The sequence below is a fragment of the Eriocheir sinensis genome, unplaced genomic scaffold (assembly GCF_024679095.1).
Source record: "Eriocheir sinensis breed Jianghai 21 unplaced genomic scaffold, ASM2467909v1 Scaffold99, whole genome shotgun sequence".
NCBI classification, from domain to species: domain Eukaryota; kingdom Metazoa; phylum Arthropoda; class Malacostraca; order Decapoda; family Varunidae; genus Eriocheir; species Eriocheir sinensis.
Window position 1 is genome coordinate 77,808 of NW_026112374.1, and position 17,340 is coordinate 95,147.

The window sequence follows — 17,340 nt, forward strand, 5'->3', positions numbered from 1 at the left end:
CTTTTCCTCGGTGTTTAATACTAACAGTCTTCCTCTCGCTACCACCAACACCAGTACTATTGTAAATCTCGAGCATGCATTGCCTAATTTTGAAATAACAACCGATGAAGTCCTTAAAGCTCTCCATTCACTTAAAACAAATAAAAGTCCTGGACCTGACAAAGTATATCCAACTCTGCTGAAAGAAACAAAGAGCGAAATACTCTCCTCCCTCACAACCGTATTCAATATGTCCTTGCGACAAGGCATCGTCCCTTCAGATTGGAAAAAGGCTAACGTGACACCGATTTTCAAGAAAGGAGACAAAAAAGTACCAGGTAATTACAGGCCCATTAGTCTAACTTCGGTTGTAGGTAAGCTACTTGAGGGCATAATTAGAGACAAAATTGTGAATTACCTTGAAAGCCACTCATTGATTGGGGACTCACAACATGGCTTCCGAAACAAAAGATCCTGCCTATCAAACCTATTAACCTTTTATAACGACCTCTTCACTGTTTATGACGTAACCAAATCACTGGACGTAGTCTATCTTGATTTCCAGAAAGCGTTTGATAAAGTCCGCATCATAAATTACTTTACAAATTAAAGCAAATAGGTATTGACGGTAAAGTACACTAATGAATCGCAAATTGGTTGAGCAACAGACAACAAAGAGTAGTGATCGAGATTTAACTCAGAGTGGGCCTGTCACTAGTGGCGTCCCTCAGGGCTCGGTCCTTGGCCCAGTGCTCTTCATTATTTACATCAACGACGTGGATGTTGGACTCAATAGCCGCATTAGTAAATTTGCAGACGACACAAAGATTGGCAACTCGGTTCTCACGGACGAAGACAGGCAAAGCCTCCAAGAGGATTTGCACAAAATTTCAGCTTGGTCGGATAGATGGGAGATGCCCTTTAACGTAGACAAGTGCCAGGTCCTTCAAGTTGGAACGAGGAATAAGAAGTTCGAATACGAAATGCGCGTTAAACTCAAAAGCGTTCAATCGTCAAAGACTTGGGGTCAAAATCGCGTCAAACCTCAAATTCTCACAGCAATGCATCGATGCAGCAAATAAAGCGAACAGAATGTTGGGCTTCATTAAAAGAAACTTTGTATTCAAGAATAAAGATGTAATACTCGCTCTACAACAGTTTAGTCAGACCCCACTTGGAATATGCGGTACAGTTTTGGTCTCCCCACCATGCAAAGGATATTGCTAAATTAGAAGGTGTTCAGCGTCAGCAACGAACATGATCCCTTCCTTGCCCAACAACACCTACGCAGAACGGCATTCTACCCTTAACATGTTCTCTCTTGAGAAACGTCGCCTCCGAGGAAAACTGATCGAATGTTTTAAAATACTTAATGGTTTCACGAATGTAGACAGATCAACATTGTTTATGATCGATGACACTTTGAGCACGAGGAACAATGGCGTAAAACTCAGATGTAGACAAGTAAATTCAGACTGCACCAAATTTTTCTTCACCAACGTTGTAGTGCGAGAATGGAATAAGCTTCCACCGTCAGTGGTCCAGTGTAACACGATTGACTCCTTCAAAAATAAGCTCGACCGTCACTTCCTTCAACTTAATATCAACTAGAGTAGAAATGCAACGTTTTGGAGTCTTCTGATTAATGTAAAATCACTTAGGTTTAAGGACAGACCACCAAGTCTGGACCATGGGGTCTGTGTGGTCTGATTTTCTATGTATGTAAATCTATGTAAATCTCTCTCTCTCTCTCTCTTTTGTGTGTGTGAGCGGGCGGGAACTTACGCGTTGCCAATCAGAATGCTAGATATTATAGCACATTATGCTATATTGACCCTATTACCAGAAAGGTTGTGGCTCATCATGTACTTAAATAAATATTATAATTCTGCTAAATAATGAATTTTTAAATTGTAAATCGCATAAATAGCCTTTCATTTGTTCTTAATTGACCGCAATTATGGCTTTAGCATCATGCGCTGAAAATCAGCGCTCTTGACAACACTGAACTGAACAAAACAAATCCAACATTTTCCCGCCTAAACTGCCTCACTCGGGACTTCGTGTTGAGCGGCCAACAACAGATTTCTCCCTGTTTTGTCTCGTTACCGGGTTTTCCTCTCCCTCTGTTGTGCATTAAGAGATATTGAAGACCCTGCTCGTGGACCAAAGGACAGTGAAATCACCGCAAACAAGGTAAGAATGTGGGTTGTGGGATTGTGGGTGTACCTACATTTGACTCGCCTTGAATGCAGTGATGTAAGGGAAACAGCTGGGTTTTATTTTACAGTATGACAATGCACAAGACTAATTACATCATGTACCTACTACTGTACGTGTAGTACCTATATATAGCAGGGTACAGTTCCAGTTTAACTACTTATTCACTTCTACATTGGAGACCTACCTCAAAGGGTAAGACTCCTTATGCTGAACATTTTGAACTGCATATATGTATCGCAAATGTATAGCAAAGAACGCCAGCGATTTTTTTGATATTTAACTTTTTATTTGTGAATGCTATCATGGGCACCCCCCTTGTACCCCCTCAGGATAACCTAACCTAACCTGACCCCAAATTGGCCAGTTGGAAATAATTTCTTGGATGTATCCCAAATCAACTGCTGTGCTTTAGTCTAGCTGTGCAAGTTGCCTGAATGTCTTAAAAACGAGACGAAACATAATGTAACCTAAACTAACCTGGGTATTTATCCCACTGAGGTCCACCCTGTTGCGTATTGATTTTCTTATCATCTTTATAATCCTCTCATTGAGTAGAACAATTTCTTCTAAGTAATCATCCGTCGTAAACTAGTAATAAGCGAGATACAATTTTTAAAAATATTTATAGTTATGTGTGTGAAAAGACGCGCCATTATGGCTGTCTAGGAGTCTCTTGGCTGCTGCGTCCCTTCCTCACATGACACTGGACCTCTTGTGAACTCTTGCAAGAAATTCCTAGATTCCTTCAACCAATCACCGCCCCTTTTTTTTATTTCTATCAGCCAGTGACATCGTGTCTAGCATCTTCATTCCATCCCGCTTCATTTTCAAATTCAGTTCCGCTATACGGCTTCCTTGTGTGCCAAATGTCCTAGCTCCGCCTCGTATCTCCAGTGATGAGGACTATGATTCAGACGATTGAGGTGAGCCAGGTTAGGATACAAAACGTTAAGTTAGGTTACGTTACGTTAGTCTAGGTTCAGTTAGGTTAAGCATAGACTTCACAACTAGTTGACGGGAAATCTCTTTAGTCTTGGCGCGCTGGCTTCGCGTAAGGGGCCGATTGTTATGGCGACTTTCACTGCGACAACTCAAACACACTCTGCGTTCTTACTCCGAATTTAAGTGGAAACAGGACGAAATCTTCAAGTTTTAGTGCATACAAGCAGGCAGGAGTGTCTCTAGAGTGATTTGGTCGAGGATTCAAGGTAACTTATATAAAATAGCACCATGCGTGCACTTTGAAAACGTTGTGTAAAAAATGGCAAATTTGCGTAACTTTAGGTTGAAATCTTTACGTAAAATGAATAACTGTAGGATAGTGAAGTCCACAGTTTTACGTATTAGGAAACAAGAAATGTACGTTTAGTTAGTGCCTACATGGCAACTCAGCTCAGTTCAGCGTGCCTAACTCGCCTTAGGCACGCAGTCAGCTGAGCACTTCCCTCTGTAAAGGATTATCGCTGTCCTGCCTCTGTTTACTCTCCAAGTAAAGGACCTACAGTTATTCATCGTCTCTGTACCCTTCCCCACAACTGCAAGGATCCAGAGGACGATACAAGAAGACACAGAAGGCAGTGGATCGAGTGGAAGTGACGGAGGAGACACAAGATATGAGGACGCCGCGACCCCGTGGAGTAAACTGTGGAGGAGCCGTACTACGCCATCAGTGCAGTGACTCAGTGTTGTGTGCAGTGCAGTGGTGTGTTCAGTGCAGTGTGGTAGTGAGGGGGCTGTTCACTACGTCCTACGGGGTCGAGTATGTGTGCATGGGGAAGGCCAACTCTGACCCGACTGAGCACTCTTCGGCAGCGCCGCACCATGTGCGGCGCCAACTACTGGACGAGCGTGCAGAACTTCATGGTGAGCAACAGGTTGGCCCAGCGCCTGCATTTGCTGAAGCTCGTCGGGTTCTTCCCGGGACGTGCAGGCCGACCTGGACCGGGCCAAGGCAGAGGAGAAGGAGGACGACGAGGTGATCTTGGCCCAGCTTGCCAGGGAGCTGGCCGACCAGCCGGGCCCGCCGACGGACGAGTTGCTCCTCGCCGCGGTGACCACGCCCGGCTACCTGGCCAGGAAGGTCCAGGCCAACTCCTCTGTGGCCGAGTGCTGCAAGCAGGAGCTTGCCAGCAGGAGGAGATGAAGATTACCGTGGAGCTCGAGAGGCGACCCGCCCTCTGTGATGTTCGACGCCCTGGTCGAGCTGGTCGACAGGGAGAGCTGGAGACGGGCAGGCGGTCCTGGGCGGCCATCTCTCCCAATGGCCCACATGGCGTCCTTCGGGATGTCGCTGTGGGACTCCCTGATGTGCAGGGAGGACAAGAAGGAGCGCAGGTTGAGGTTCCTCTCCCTTGCCATGCGCCACAGGGACGGGTTCAGGCACCTCCTGGAGTTCCTGGCGGCCTCAGACCCGACCTTGCAGGGGTACAGGTGCCAGGAGGGCACAACCTGGCCAACACCATCTTGCCGCACATCAGCAGGTCCCTCTTCAACTGTTTCGGTGCTAATTTCTCCAAGGACGTGACCTCAGAAGCGAGGAAGAACAAGGCCTTGAAGCAGCCGACCGGCAGGAAGAGGAGCAGTATCGAGGAGGGCAGGAAGGAGGCGAGGAACAGGGACGTGTACAAGTCCAGGAAACTGACCGGGGCCCACAAGTCATAGGCCAAAAGGCTAAAGTGATTGTTCAGGGACGAGGGCCAGATAGCGGCAAGGCGTGCTGCGGCAATAGTGACATCGAATTCAACCAAAATAAGTTGTGATTGTATATAGAAAAATGAATATTTTGCTTTTGTTGAGTAAAATTAAGATGTTTCTGCATGCTTTCCTCAAGTATTAAGTTTCTAATGTGAAAATTAAGTGATTTATTAGATGTTAAAAACTTGCGTAAAAAATTGCACTAAATAAAAAAAAATAAGTAGCTATTTCGGGCAAAAACTTATAAGATATGCTAAATATTGCTATTGATTCTGAAAATATAAGTGATTATCTCTGCATTTGGTGATGTTTGTGCATCTAGCGTAAAATCTGAGGATTTTATACCCTTTTTAAGTTTTGTTATACTTATATAAAAAACAATTAATCGGGATTTTATTAGGGAACGACTTTGAATTTTTTGATACCGCTGCTCATGGAGACTCATATATGCCTAAGGGAGGTGCCTGTTTTAGTTTCAGGTCGCTAGCTGCTTTGGTTTTGAAAATATTTAAATTTTAAATTTTTGAAAATCGGCCCCCTGCGAATCGGCCCCGCGCCCCGTTTCCCGTCAAGAGATTGTGAAGTCTATGGGTTAAGTTAGGTTAGGTTGTGTTTGGTGTTTGTTTATTAGTTTCTCATTCAAGAAATTCAGGATTTTTTTTTTTTTACGTCTTGGCCTATTGCGCCGGTAGGCTTCTTCCCGGTGGATCCTGAATTCCTGATGGCTTCCGGGTGGGGCCTGATGGTCGGCCCAGCCCGTTCTCGCGCAGGCGAGTGTTTATAGTGGCGCCATCTTGCATTGGCTCATGCTACCCTCCCGGAGCTCATCTTTAATCCTAGAATCTAGAGTCCGGGTTGATAGGTGGTCTTCTGGACAGCATGTAGGTAGTTTTAAGCCACTCGGCGGCGGCTGAAAAATCCCAGCTTGGTGGCAACGGTCGGGGATTGAACTCGCGTCCTCCTGAACGCGGGGCCGTCTCGCTATCCGCTCAGCTACCGCCTCCCCAAATGCAATGCAATGGTTATTAATGTTTTTCATGTGATTGCAACATTAATTTCTGCCGAGAATCATTGGTTTCCACTCCCTCACCTCCGAAGGTAATAGTAATAAAACTAATGATTTCCAACAAAAATCAACATTGGAATCACATGTAAAACCCTAATAACCATTGCATTCTGAAATTCTTTAGTGAAAAAGACAGGATGGACCTCAGTGGGATAATTACCCTAACCTGACCTAACTTAACCTAACTGGGGGATCCCAAGAAGCTATTTCCGACTGGTAAATGCAACTGATAATGGGATTTAAATGATCAGAATGTTTAAATCCACTGGTAATGTATTGTTATAAACTGCCATTAATAATACCTTTTTTCATAGTCTCCATGTCTGATTTTTGTCTTGATGACGCTAAAGTTCTCTAAGAAACAATGGGTAAAACATAAGGTACTATAGGTTCTTGCCGGAGGTCAATTATATGGGAGACTGAACATATTCTATTGCAATAAGCATGAAATTAATATTTCCAGGATGTGGAAAAGATCGGTGTGGCTGGAGGGCAGAAAAGAAGAGGAGTGTGTGGTACCATCTACCTGGATAGCTGAAGGCAGCCAGATTTTATATTGGCCATCAAAAGTTGATGCTCACAATGCCTTAACTAGTTGAGAAGACCCAGACCCCAAATCATGGAGAAAATTTCCATTGATAAAAGTAAAAATAGCTTCTGGTAAGTAATACATATTGTATTGACCACAACTGTAAAGCATTGGTAACTGTACTTCATCGGTTCCTCAGCCAAAATTTTATATGAAGTACTACAGTACGCCATCAGTAACGAAGAGGTTAAGGCAGATCGAAGAGATCCTCCCTTATCTGGAAACTCTGCATATCCAATCCAAGAAGTCTCTGGCCCCATTAATCCAAATACAGGAGGGATTATTGTAATCACTTTCAGTTGTCTTAATTTCTTCCCTCCGTAAATTATATGATCTGTCATTTTTCGCAATAGGGTTAATACACCTGAGGAGTAACACTTTTAAGGGTTTGGAAGTTTAAAAAGTGATTGAGTCATGTTTGCAGTGAAAACCTGAAATAGACAAGCATTTAAATGGGTTTCAGACAGTTACGAGGAATGTGAGCAGCACCAGCTGACATCAGCAGTAGACAGTGACAGAAGCAGCAGTGACCTGGATGGGGAAGATGGTTTGACCTTGCGTGGTAGGAAGAAACGTATGAAGAAAGCTCTGCCAAAGGACTTTATTAGTAGTCAGGATTTGGACTGTTCACGTAAGTCTGTATTCAGTTACTGACATTTGCAAGCATGTATAAGGTTTTTCTAGACAAAAATATGTACCTACATACATACACTATCTTCTACTCATGCTCATCCCTATACTGTCCAAACCCCTTATGCAAGAGTTAACCAGCATCTTCACTCTTTCATCCCTCACGCTGGTAAACTCTGGAACAATCTTCCTTCATCTGTATTTCCTCCTGCCTACAACTTGAACTCTTTCAAGAGGAGGGTATCAGGACATCTCTCCTCCCGAGTTTGACCTTGCTTTTGGACACCTCTTTTGTTTCTTTTTTAGGAGCAGCGAGTAGCGGGCTTTTTTTTATTATTGTTTTCTTTTTTGTGTGCCCTTTAGCTGCCTCCTGTGCTCCTGTCACGCACAATCACTCTACTGCTATGCTCTAGTGTCAGTCCCCTTCCCTTAACTGCCTCATTCACACTATCAATCCATCCTTTTCGCGGCCGCCCTCTCAGATTCCTACCCCTCCCGTTTGAACGTACTATCTTCTTCACCAACCTGTCATCCTCCATTCTTTCAACATAACCAAACCATCTCAGCACACATTGCTTTGCTCTTCCTGCCAAATTTTGCTTTATTATAGGTTTGTTGTAGATAAGCATATTTGAATTATTTGATATTACCATAGTAAATTTTGTTTTGTTAACAGCTATTATTTTTTCACAGACTTTGCCTCAGGGCCATCTTTACAAGTAACAGTTGCTCCCCCCCACCACAAAAGGTTGTCCCATACAACCATCAACACAAAGGCTTGCCAAGTGCAGCAAGAAAAAAATCTGAAAAGACATAATTCTGACAGGTAAGATGTAGCTGTATTCTACAACTAATTGCTTTATGTGATCATGACCTGATGTAGAGAAACGAATGCAGTCCATGTGCAGTAAAGGGTCATATTACTGTATTTCTTATATAGGATGAGGTCATCTATGATGTGATCTCAATCTGAGATGAATATAGTATGACAAAATGTAGCTGTGAATCTATCTATCTATATATTGAGGCTGTTTCCCCCATAAAAGGAGTGACTCCACTCTCTCCAAAACCACAAATCTCCTGAACTGTGGCCCCATCACTGGAAGCAGTTTAATGTCCGACCAGGATAATTACTAATATTTCCTATTACATATATTTCACAGATGTGAAAGTAACCGGCAAAAGAAGAGTAGTTACCAACAGCAAGATGAAGGCAGTCAGCCTGATACCCTACACAGCAGTTTGGACCTTCATGACAACCACAGCCTAAGGAACAGATCTGACCGACAGACGAGACATGACAGCAGTGACCAACAAAGCAGACATGACAGCAGCGATTGACACAACAGACATGACAGCAGCGATTACACAGCAGACATGACAGCAGTGACCGACACAGCAGACATGACAGCAGTGACCAACACAGCAGACGTGACAGCAGTGACCAACACAAAAGACATGACAGTCGTGGCCAATGCAGCAGACTTGACAGCAGTGACTGACACAACAGACATGACAGTCATGACCGACACAACAGACATGACAGCAGTGACCAACGCAGCAGGCATGACAGTCATGACCGACACAACAGACATGACAGTCGTGACCGACATGACAGCAGTGACCGACGCAGCAGGCATGACAGTCGTGACCGACACAACAGACATGACAACAGTGACCAACGCAGCAGACATGACAGCAGTGACCGACAAGGGAGCGATTGGATTCAGAATCTGTCTAGTGAAGACCTTGATGATGTTCAACCCTTGAACCAAGGAGAAAACCGTCAAAGTGGCTTTCCTATGGATTGGGCAAGTAAGTTGAAAAGTTTTTGTGCACTGAGTAGTGCTCAAGTGTTTTAACCCGTACAGTGTTGCTTTATAGGAGTGAAACAGGTCATGTGGGGTTGGATTTTGGCCAAATAATATTATTGTCTTATAAAATTGAAAAAAAATAGCCGATTTGAACGATATAAATGCGATATATGTGTGTTCCCTGTAAGCTGTCGTTTTCTGTGAGTCCTTTCACGCGTGGCACCAATACTCCAGTGGTGGTGCGTAAGACGAAACATGTAGAACAGTACTATGTAACTTCCGCTTCTTATTTATTATTTCCGACACACTGTGAATGCTTCTTCCATGACTATATATTGTTTAGTTTGAGTTTCTTGTAAAATATATCTGAGGATTGTTTGTCTAGCCTTTCTATAGTCATATCATAGTACCAAATTTATTACGCTCGTACAGACTATATTTTCTCTATGTGTATATAAGTAGCACAATATTATCCCTTCATTGCACAAGCATAACATTTTTTGTAACACCAACAACAAAAAAATTACACACAGCTGCCCAAATAACCCATTATACGAATTTTATGTTTTTTTATGTTGGTACTCCTGCATACCACAGCCCGCCCGCCCTCGCCCGCCAGCTGATCACATACCCCAAACATTTTCCCATTTACTACGTAGCTTCCGCGTCTTTGCATTTGCTGCCGACCAATTTGGTATTGCTCTGCTACTGTACAATTTACATAACATCCCAATTTTACAAGTATATCTAAGAGGTAATTGTGTATTACCTCTGGACTGTAGCATATCCCATGAAAATCTGTATGGCTGGGAAACTGATGACTCAGGTTCCGAGCCAGGAATGAATACAAAGGAGAAACAGACAGCAACAACCCTGTTGGGCCCAACGAGGCTGCCTGTATAGCTAACACTGCACTGCACAGGACAACACGTGCTAACAGCGAGGGTGTAGCAGCGTGTCTGGCTATCATGACTCATTGCTGGGCCAACCCGCCAACCCGGCGCCTCACGCCCCAGGGCTGCCAACACAACCGACGATGACTGTACGCATGAACACAAAATATATTGAAATTGCTATTCAAGTTGGAATGATATAAAAATAGCTGATCTACTGAACAGTATTTTGAGTATATTGATAAGTAATTATGACACCACTGACATATTTTTATAAATATACCTATTTTTTCAATAAATCATTCGTGGTCATGGATACATTCTATGTAATAGACCACAGCAATACAATAAAAATGAGAGTGAGCTTTCAAAATCATATTTAGGCATAGAAAAGACATCTTGAACCATTTCTACAGGTTTAGGTGCCATGAAGTAAAAGAAAACGATGATCGTATACATACGTACTAAACACTTTCCCTCCCGAACGTATATATACGTACTAAACACTTTACGGGTTAAACAATGAACTGTGTAATGCTTTTAGTTAGGTGTTCCAATTCTTCTTGTATGAATATATTGTAAATGTACTGAGTTATGTTGTCCTAACAGTTTTAGGTCCTTTCTGGTTGCATTCATTGTGATAACAATTTTTGGTAACCTGACATTACAGTGAGTGTACCAAAGTCCTGCTGTCTTTCACTTAGTGGCACCACTCATCATCACCTGCAGGTTCCAAAGATTACACAAGTGTCCTATACCATGTACTTACAGCATCATGCCTGATTGTAATTTACAATGCTATGATTTTCACAATGTATCCTGTAAATACTTTTTTTTAGTCTGTCCAAAAGTATAAAAATTAATGGAGATGTAGCAACAATGTAACATGCCAAGGCTTTAGAAAGTATTACAATACTGAAAGTCTAAATATTATTGTTCAGCTTCCATGTAATTACTGCAAAAATCATTATCAATAGATTATTATTGGATTTGTGTTGTGATTTGTAAAGGAGTTATGATATTAAGTTAATAAATTATTAGCATTAATCTGTATAATATAGGTACTACTTCATATAAATATTTGGTGGAGAGTGGATTGTTGATTTGTGTGGGTATGTGTAAGAAGGAAGATTCAATAAGTAAGAGTGTAGCTCTAAATAATTTCCACACCATAATTAATATGGTTCACTCACTCAGATTCACCACATTTGGATAACAATATCTGAGGAGGATTGAAATATTGCCTGTTCTAAAATGCCAAGTGTATGTTAAAACTTCTTTTCCTCACTATTTTTTCCAGAATTCCAGAGGCGAGTCATTCATTTGTTGCTGGATATGAGGACCTCTTTGCATACTCTTACTGGCTCTACACCAAGTGACAATGATATATCAATTCAACAGCTGGACTCTATGGAGGATGCAGAGGCATTTGAAAATGAATTGTGAACACCCTCTTTTTGCAAAGAAATGACAGAAAAATTTGTCCACATAGGTGGAATTTCAGTGAAGGATATGATATCAAAGGTATTGTGCAGCATTATGTCGAAGAAGTTGATGTGTAAGTACAACATGTATGGACAACGGGGCAAAGTAGCTTTTAAAAATACAAGATTGTGAAGTGTCATCACAGACTGTTATGAAGAAATTCAGAGATGTGAGTTTAACAGAAATACACATGATTGCAACACAATTGTGTAATGCCCCAAAAATGAAGTAAGTGGAAACTAAATCATGTAGGGTAGTGGGCAAATAGTGATGCTGGGTCAGGGGATACCATAAAATCAGGTAACTTCAGACATTTTTTAGGGTTTTGGCCTATAAATTCTTGTAGAACTACACTATTTGAAACCTGTCCTTACTGTGAAAACTGTTCTATGATCTGTCCAACAGTTTGGTTAGACTCAGGAAAACTGTTGATACCCACATTTTTATTCCAGGTACGGTGTGCGAAAAAATGTAGCAACAAGGTATGTGTATTCTCAAAGCATGAACAGAAATTTGTATTAGTAATTAAGAGCCACACCTGTAATATCAAGGCATACTGTGTAGAACAGTCCTTGAGTAAGGGCTGAGGAGGTAAACCTAAAATCTGAAATCTGACTCCTTTATTTTGAAATAACTGCCACAAAATGGTTGTTGATAATGAAACTGGCTTTATAATGCTACCAAGAACTCAGCTGGAGTCGGAGTCATGGTAACTTTACTGACTCCTGCCTCCTTTCACCCACTATTGCTGTGACTTGACTGCAGGCCTGCCATGAATAACAGCAAATTGTGAAAATGATGATGTACAGTATTGTATTGTGGCTTTTCTTTCTCCTGATGGATATTAAATTTTCATAGTATTATATTGTATTGTGGCTTTTCTTTCTCCTGATGGATATTAAATTTACATAGTATTATATTATGTCTCATTGCAATACATACTGCAATGCTGTAGTGCTTTATGTTAATTTTCTGTATTGATTATTTTCTTGTTTATCAGCAATGCATACCCTATATTGTTTAAAGATGTAAATGTCATTGTAGGATGTGTGTATTTGCATTCCTAAAATCCTGTGCTTTGTATAGAAAGATATACATTCACTTCAAGATATTCATGTATTTATTCCTTGTACTACCATCATAGTATAGTGCCATACTATATTATGCGTTGTAGTACTTATAAGGAATACATACAAATATCCTTCAGTATGTGGATGTATATATTTCTATTCAATACAAGATTTTAAAAATCCAGATATACAAATCCTACCTTGGAATTTATATCTTTAAATAATACAGGACATGCATTGCCGATAAGCTAGGAAATTATCGAATTAATACAGAAATTACCTTGGAAATTACACGAGTAATTCAAGTGTTTTGGTCACGTGAAACACTCGTGTTCACGACATGTAAAACTCACGTGAAAATTTCTCGTGAATTTCACGTGTCAAAAACACGTGAATTCCATGCGTTTTAGATCAGTTTTTCCTGTGATATTCACGTGTCATATTCACGTGAATTTGATCAGATTTATCCTTTATCCGAGTTTTGCCCACTGGGATAGATACATTGACAGTCGTAACAGAGTATTAAGATATTGTTAAATAAATGGTTTCTCTTTCATCATTAACGTTTCATCGACGTCTGCTCCAAGGAGCTCCCACCAGGGGATGGCTACGGCAGAAGTTTCCTACTTTCACTATCCAGACACTCCCTCCTTGCCTGCTCAAAGTTTCTCAAGGATATTTCACCCTTTTTCCTGATATACTCCTGCACAATCTCTCTTCATTGCACTGGAGGTCGTCCTCTAGCATTCCCTCCCTCTATCTCACTTACATACACCCTTCTGGTCATCTTACTCTCCTCCATTCACTTCATGTGGCCAAACCACTTTAATAAAGTCTGTCGCTTCACTTCTTCCACCACTCCACACTTCTTCCCTTCACCCCAGTGACACATTTCAAAAGGCTCATACACACTTTCATTACTCATTCCATCCATTCTACTCACACCACAAGCACTCCTCAAATAACTCATTTTCCACTGCCTGCACTCAAGACCTCTGACTCTCATTCCAAGCCCACATTTCACTTGCATATGTGAGGGTTGGTACTATTATTGTATTTCTCAAATCCCTTTTTACCTCCAGGTCCATACTTCTGCCAGCCATGATTCGTCCCAAAGACCCTACCACCCTTCTTCCTTGCAATGCCCTTTCTCTTATCTTTCCCTTCGTTTCACCATGCTTACACCTAACTGATCCAAGGTACTTAAACTCATTGACTTCCATTTCTTCACCATTCAAAATTATTTTGCATTCTTTTTCACATTCAATTCCCACTCTATATGGGCATACAAAATCTACAACCTCACTTCTACTTTGCTCACAAACCATCACTTTACTCCTGAAGGTGTAGAGTCAACAAAATTATTGGCCGAGGGAGGTAGAGAAAGGCTACAGGTGGCTCTTTTCCGTCTATTCCTTGTCTTCAACCACCTATTCCCTCCCTTCCCCTACACGCCGCCACGCCCACAGCCTACCACCACTATATCCTCCAGCCCTGTGTCTCCTGAAGGTGTGTAGTAATGAAACATACTGGCCGAGAGAGGTAGAGAAAGGCTGTGGCTCTTTTCCATCTCTTACTCGTCTTCAACCACCTATTCCCTCCTTTCCCCTACACGACCACAGCCTACCACCACCAACTCCTCCAGCCCTGTGTCTCCTGAAGGTAGGTAGTCAACGAAATATATGGGCCGAAAGAGAGGTAGAGAAAGGGAAAGATGAGGACGAAGACATAGGGCACGGCTCTTTACCTTCTATTCCTTGTCCATCACCACTCATTTTCTCCTTTCCCCTACACGTCTACACGCCCACAGCCTACCGCCATCAGCCCTGTGTCTCCTGAAGGTGTGTAGGCAGCAAAATAAACTTGATAAGCGGTAACTCACCAGGTCAGGAAGCGGCATTTTGAACGGACGCTGTTTGTTGACACTTGATTCACGCGAGTTTGAGGAATTGTAGGAGCGTGGCTTGCTGCTCCGAAGAACCCGCATATTTTTCTGTGATATATAAAGGTTTTCCAGTATTATTATCTTATAAATATCAAAGTAGACAAAAAACAAAGGAAATAAATAAGATACAGTATAAGGAGAGAGATAAATATTCACATAAAAATCATATAAATATATTGACAGTCGTAACAGTATTAATATACTGTTATATAAATTGTTTCTCTCTCATCATCATCATTTCATCGACGCCTGCTCCTAGGAGCTCCCACCAGGGGATGGCCACAGCAGAAGTTTCCAACTTTCACTATCCAGACACTCCCTCCTTGCCTGCTCAAAGTTTCTCAAAGATCTTTTCCCCCTTTCCCTAAAGTACTCTTGCACTCTATCCCTCCACTTCAATGAAGGTCGTCCTCTAGCATTCCCTCCATCTCACTCACATACACACTTCTGGTCATCTTACTCTCCTCCATTCGCTTCATGTGGACAAACCACTTTAAAGTCTGTCGCTTCACTTCTTCCACCACTCCACACTTCTTCCCTTCACCCCAGTGACACATTCCAAAACGCTCATACACACTTTCATTACTCATTCCATCCATTCTACTCACACCACAAGCACTCCTGAAACAATTTATTTCCACTGCCTGCACTCTAGATCTCTGACTTTCATTCCAGGCCCACATCTCACTTGCATATGTGAGGGTTGGTACTATAGCCTGTTCACTTAAGCTAGATTCCTGGCACCTAGGCAGGTTGGTAAGCTTGCAGCTGATTGGCTGCCCCGCTCTCCCGCTAACACTAATGTCAGACCACATCTTGCATGCTCAAGTGAGACATGTTTCTTTATTATATGCCATAGCTCACCTCATATACGAGCTAGCCAGTTTTGGTTGACACCATCAGACTCAGCAGTGACTGTAGAATCAAGATGTATTTTAAAAACTCAACAAAACAAAAAAGAAAATGGTATGACAATGAGTTGAACTGTGAAGATGTTAAAAAAATATTTATAACATGTTTTATTCATGCTCACTGTTTTCAACAGTTGTTCATTGACTGCAGAAATATATTACATCACGTAGGGAGATCTCTCATGAACACGATAGTGTGATCAGAATCCAGATGAAGCTCCACATATTGAAAACACAGGGTTGTTTATAGCAACATGTCACTCACCCCAACCATCATGGTGTGCGTGTAATGCCCCGGGCTTTTATTTTCTCTTTTTCTATTTTCCTACACGTCCTCTGCGTGTATCGAAACACACGAGAAATTAATCAAGACAAAGTGAGGGTATTCCCCGGTTGCCTGGGATTGAACCCGCGACCAGCGTGACGGGAGAGCCACTCCTTACCGAGTCGGCCAAAGAGGTACCCCCCTGGCTAAGTGGGTTATGGGAGGCTCGTTCATCAGGCCGTCGCCGCACTACACGGCTTTCCCCCCTATGTAGATTAATTTCTGTGTGTTGACAATGTCCCTTTGAGACATAACTCCACAATGTCCCTTTGAGACATACCTCCAATATTTCCATTTTCTATCAACCTCGGAGCATGGGCCATCCTACCTGTTACCCCTTCGGGGAAACTCAACAGAACTGCAGGAGAGGATGCCCACCGCTATGCCACCACTGTAATGCCCCACGAGCTTATTTTCCATCCTTTCTATTTCCCAACACGGCCTCTGCGTGTATCGAAACACACGAGAAATTAATCGAGACAAGGAGAGGGTATTCCCCGGCTGCCTGGGATTGAACCCTCGACCAGCGTGACGGGAGAGCCACTCCTTACCGAGTCAGCCAAAGAGGTACCCCACTGGCTAAGTGGGTTATGGGAGGCTCGTTCATCAGGCCGTCGCCGCACTACATGCGCGACACTCATTTTTTTATCATCATCATACAGGGTGTCTCGAGCGCCGTGATGGTTGGGGCGAGTGAAATGTTGCCATAAATAACTCTGTGTTTTCAATACGTAGAGCTTTTACTGCATTCTGATCACACTATCGTGTTCACGAGAAATTTCCCTACGTAATGTAATAATATATTTCTGCAGTCAATGAACAACTGTTGAAAACAGTGAGCATAAGTAAAAACATGTTACAAACATTTTTTTAACATCACGGTTCAACTCATCGTAATACCATTTTCTTATTTGTTTTGTCGAGTTTAAAAAATACATCTTGATTCTACAGTCACTGATAAGTCTGATGGTGTCAACCAAAACTGGCTAGCTCGTATATGAGGTGAGCTATGGCATATAATAAAGAAACATGTCTCACTCGAGCATGCAAGATGTGGTCTGACATGAGTGTTAGCGGGAGAGCGGAGCAGCCAATCAGCTGCAAGCTTACCAACCTGCCTAGGCGCCAGGAATCTAGCTTAAGTGAACAGGCTATAGTATTGTATTTCTCAAATCCCTCTTTACCTCCATGCTCACACTTCTGCCATTCATGATTCGTCCCAAAGACCCTCCAACCCTTCTTCCTTGCAATGCCCTTTCTCTTATCTCTCCCTCCATATCACTATGCTTACATATAACTGATCCAAGGTACTTAAACTCATTGACCTCCATTTCTTCACCATTCAAAATTATTTTGCATTCTTTTTCACATTCAATTCCCACGCTATATGGGCATACAAAATCTACAACCTCACTTCTATTTCGCTCACAAACCATCACTTTACTTTTGTTGACATTTACTTTCAGCTTTCTCCTTTTACAGACACTATAAAAAACACTGACCAAATTTTGTGAGTCACTTTCATTTTCTGCAATGAGCAATGTGTCATCAGCAAACAGCATCGAATTCAGTTACACAGGATCGTCCTCCTCTAAATCCGAATTGAATATTTGTTAATATACTGTGTGTGTATGTATGTGTGTGTGTGTGCGTGTGTGTGTGTGCGTCTAATTCACCTCTTGGTTTGCTGCGGGTCTCTCTCGAGACAGCCAGCCG

The 17,340-nt window shown here is 42.2% G+C and overlaps 1 protein-coding gene and 1 long non-coding RNA gene across 2 annotated transcripts in view; one reads left to right on the top strand and one right to left on the bottom strand.

The window, feature by feature from the left end:
• The window catches only part of LOC126995126 (uncharacterized), a 132,428-nt gene that overhangs the window by 74,008 nt on the left and 41,080 nt on the right, over positions 1–17,340 (bottom strand). The window lies entirely within an intron of this gene.
• LOC126995124 (uncharacterized) lies at positions 1,729–12,175 on the top strand. Its single transcript, XR_007749985.1, has 6 exons — positions 1,729–2,175; positions 6,426–6,622; positions 7,015–7,182; positions 7,875–8,007; positions 8,345–8,996; positions 11,189–12,175. It is a non-coding gene; the product is annotated as an uncharacterized LOC126995124 (long non-coding RNA).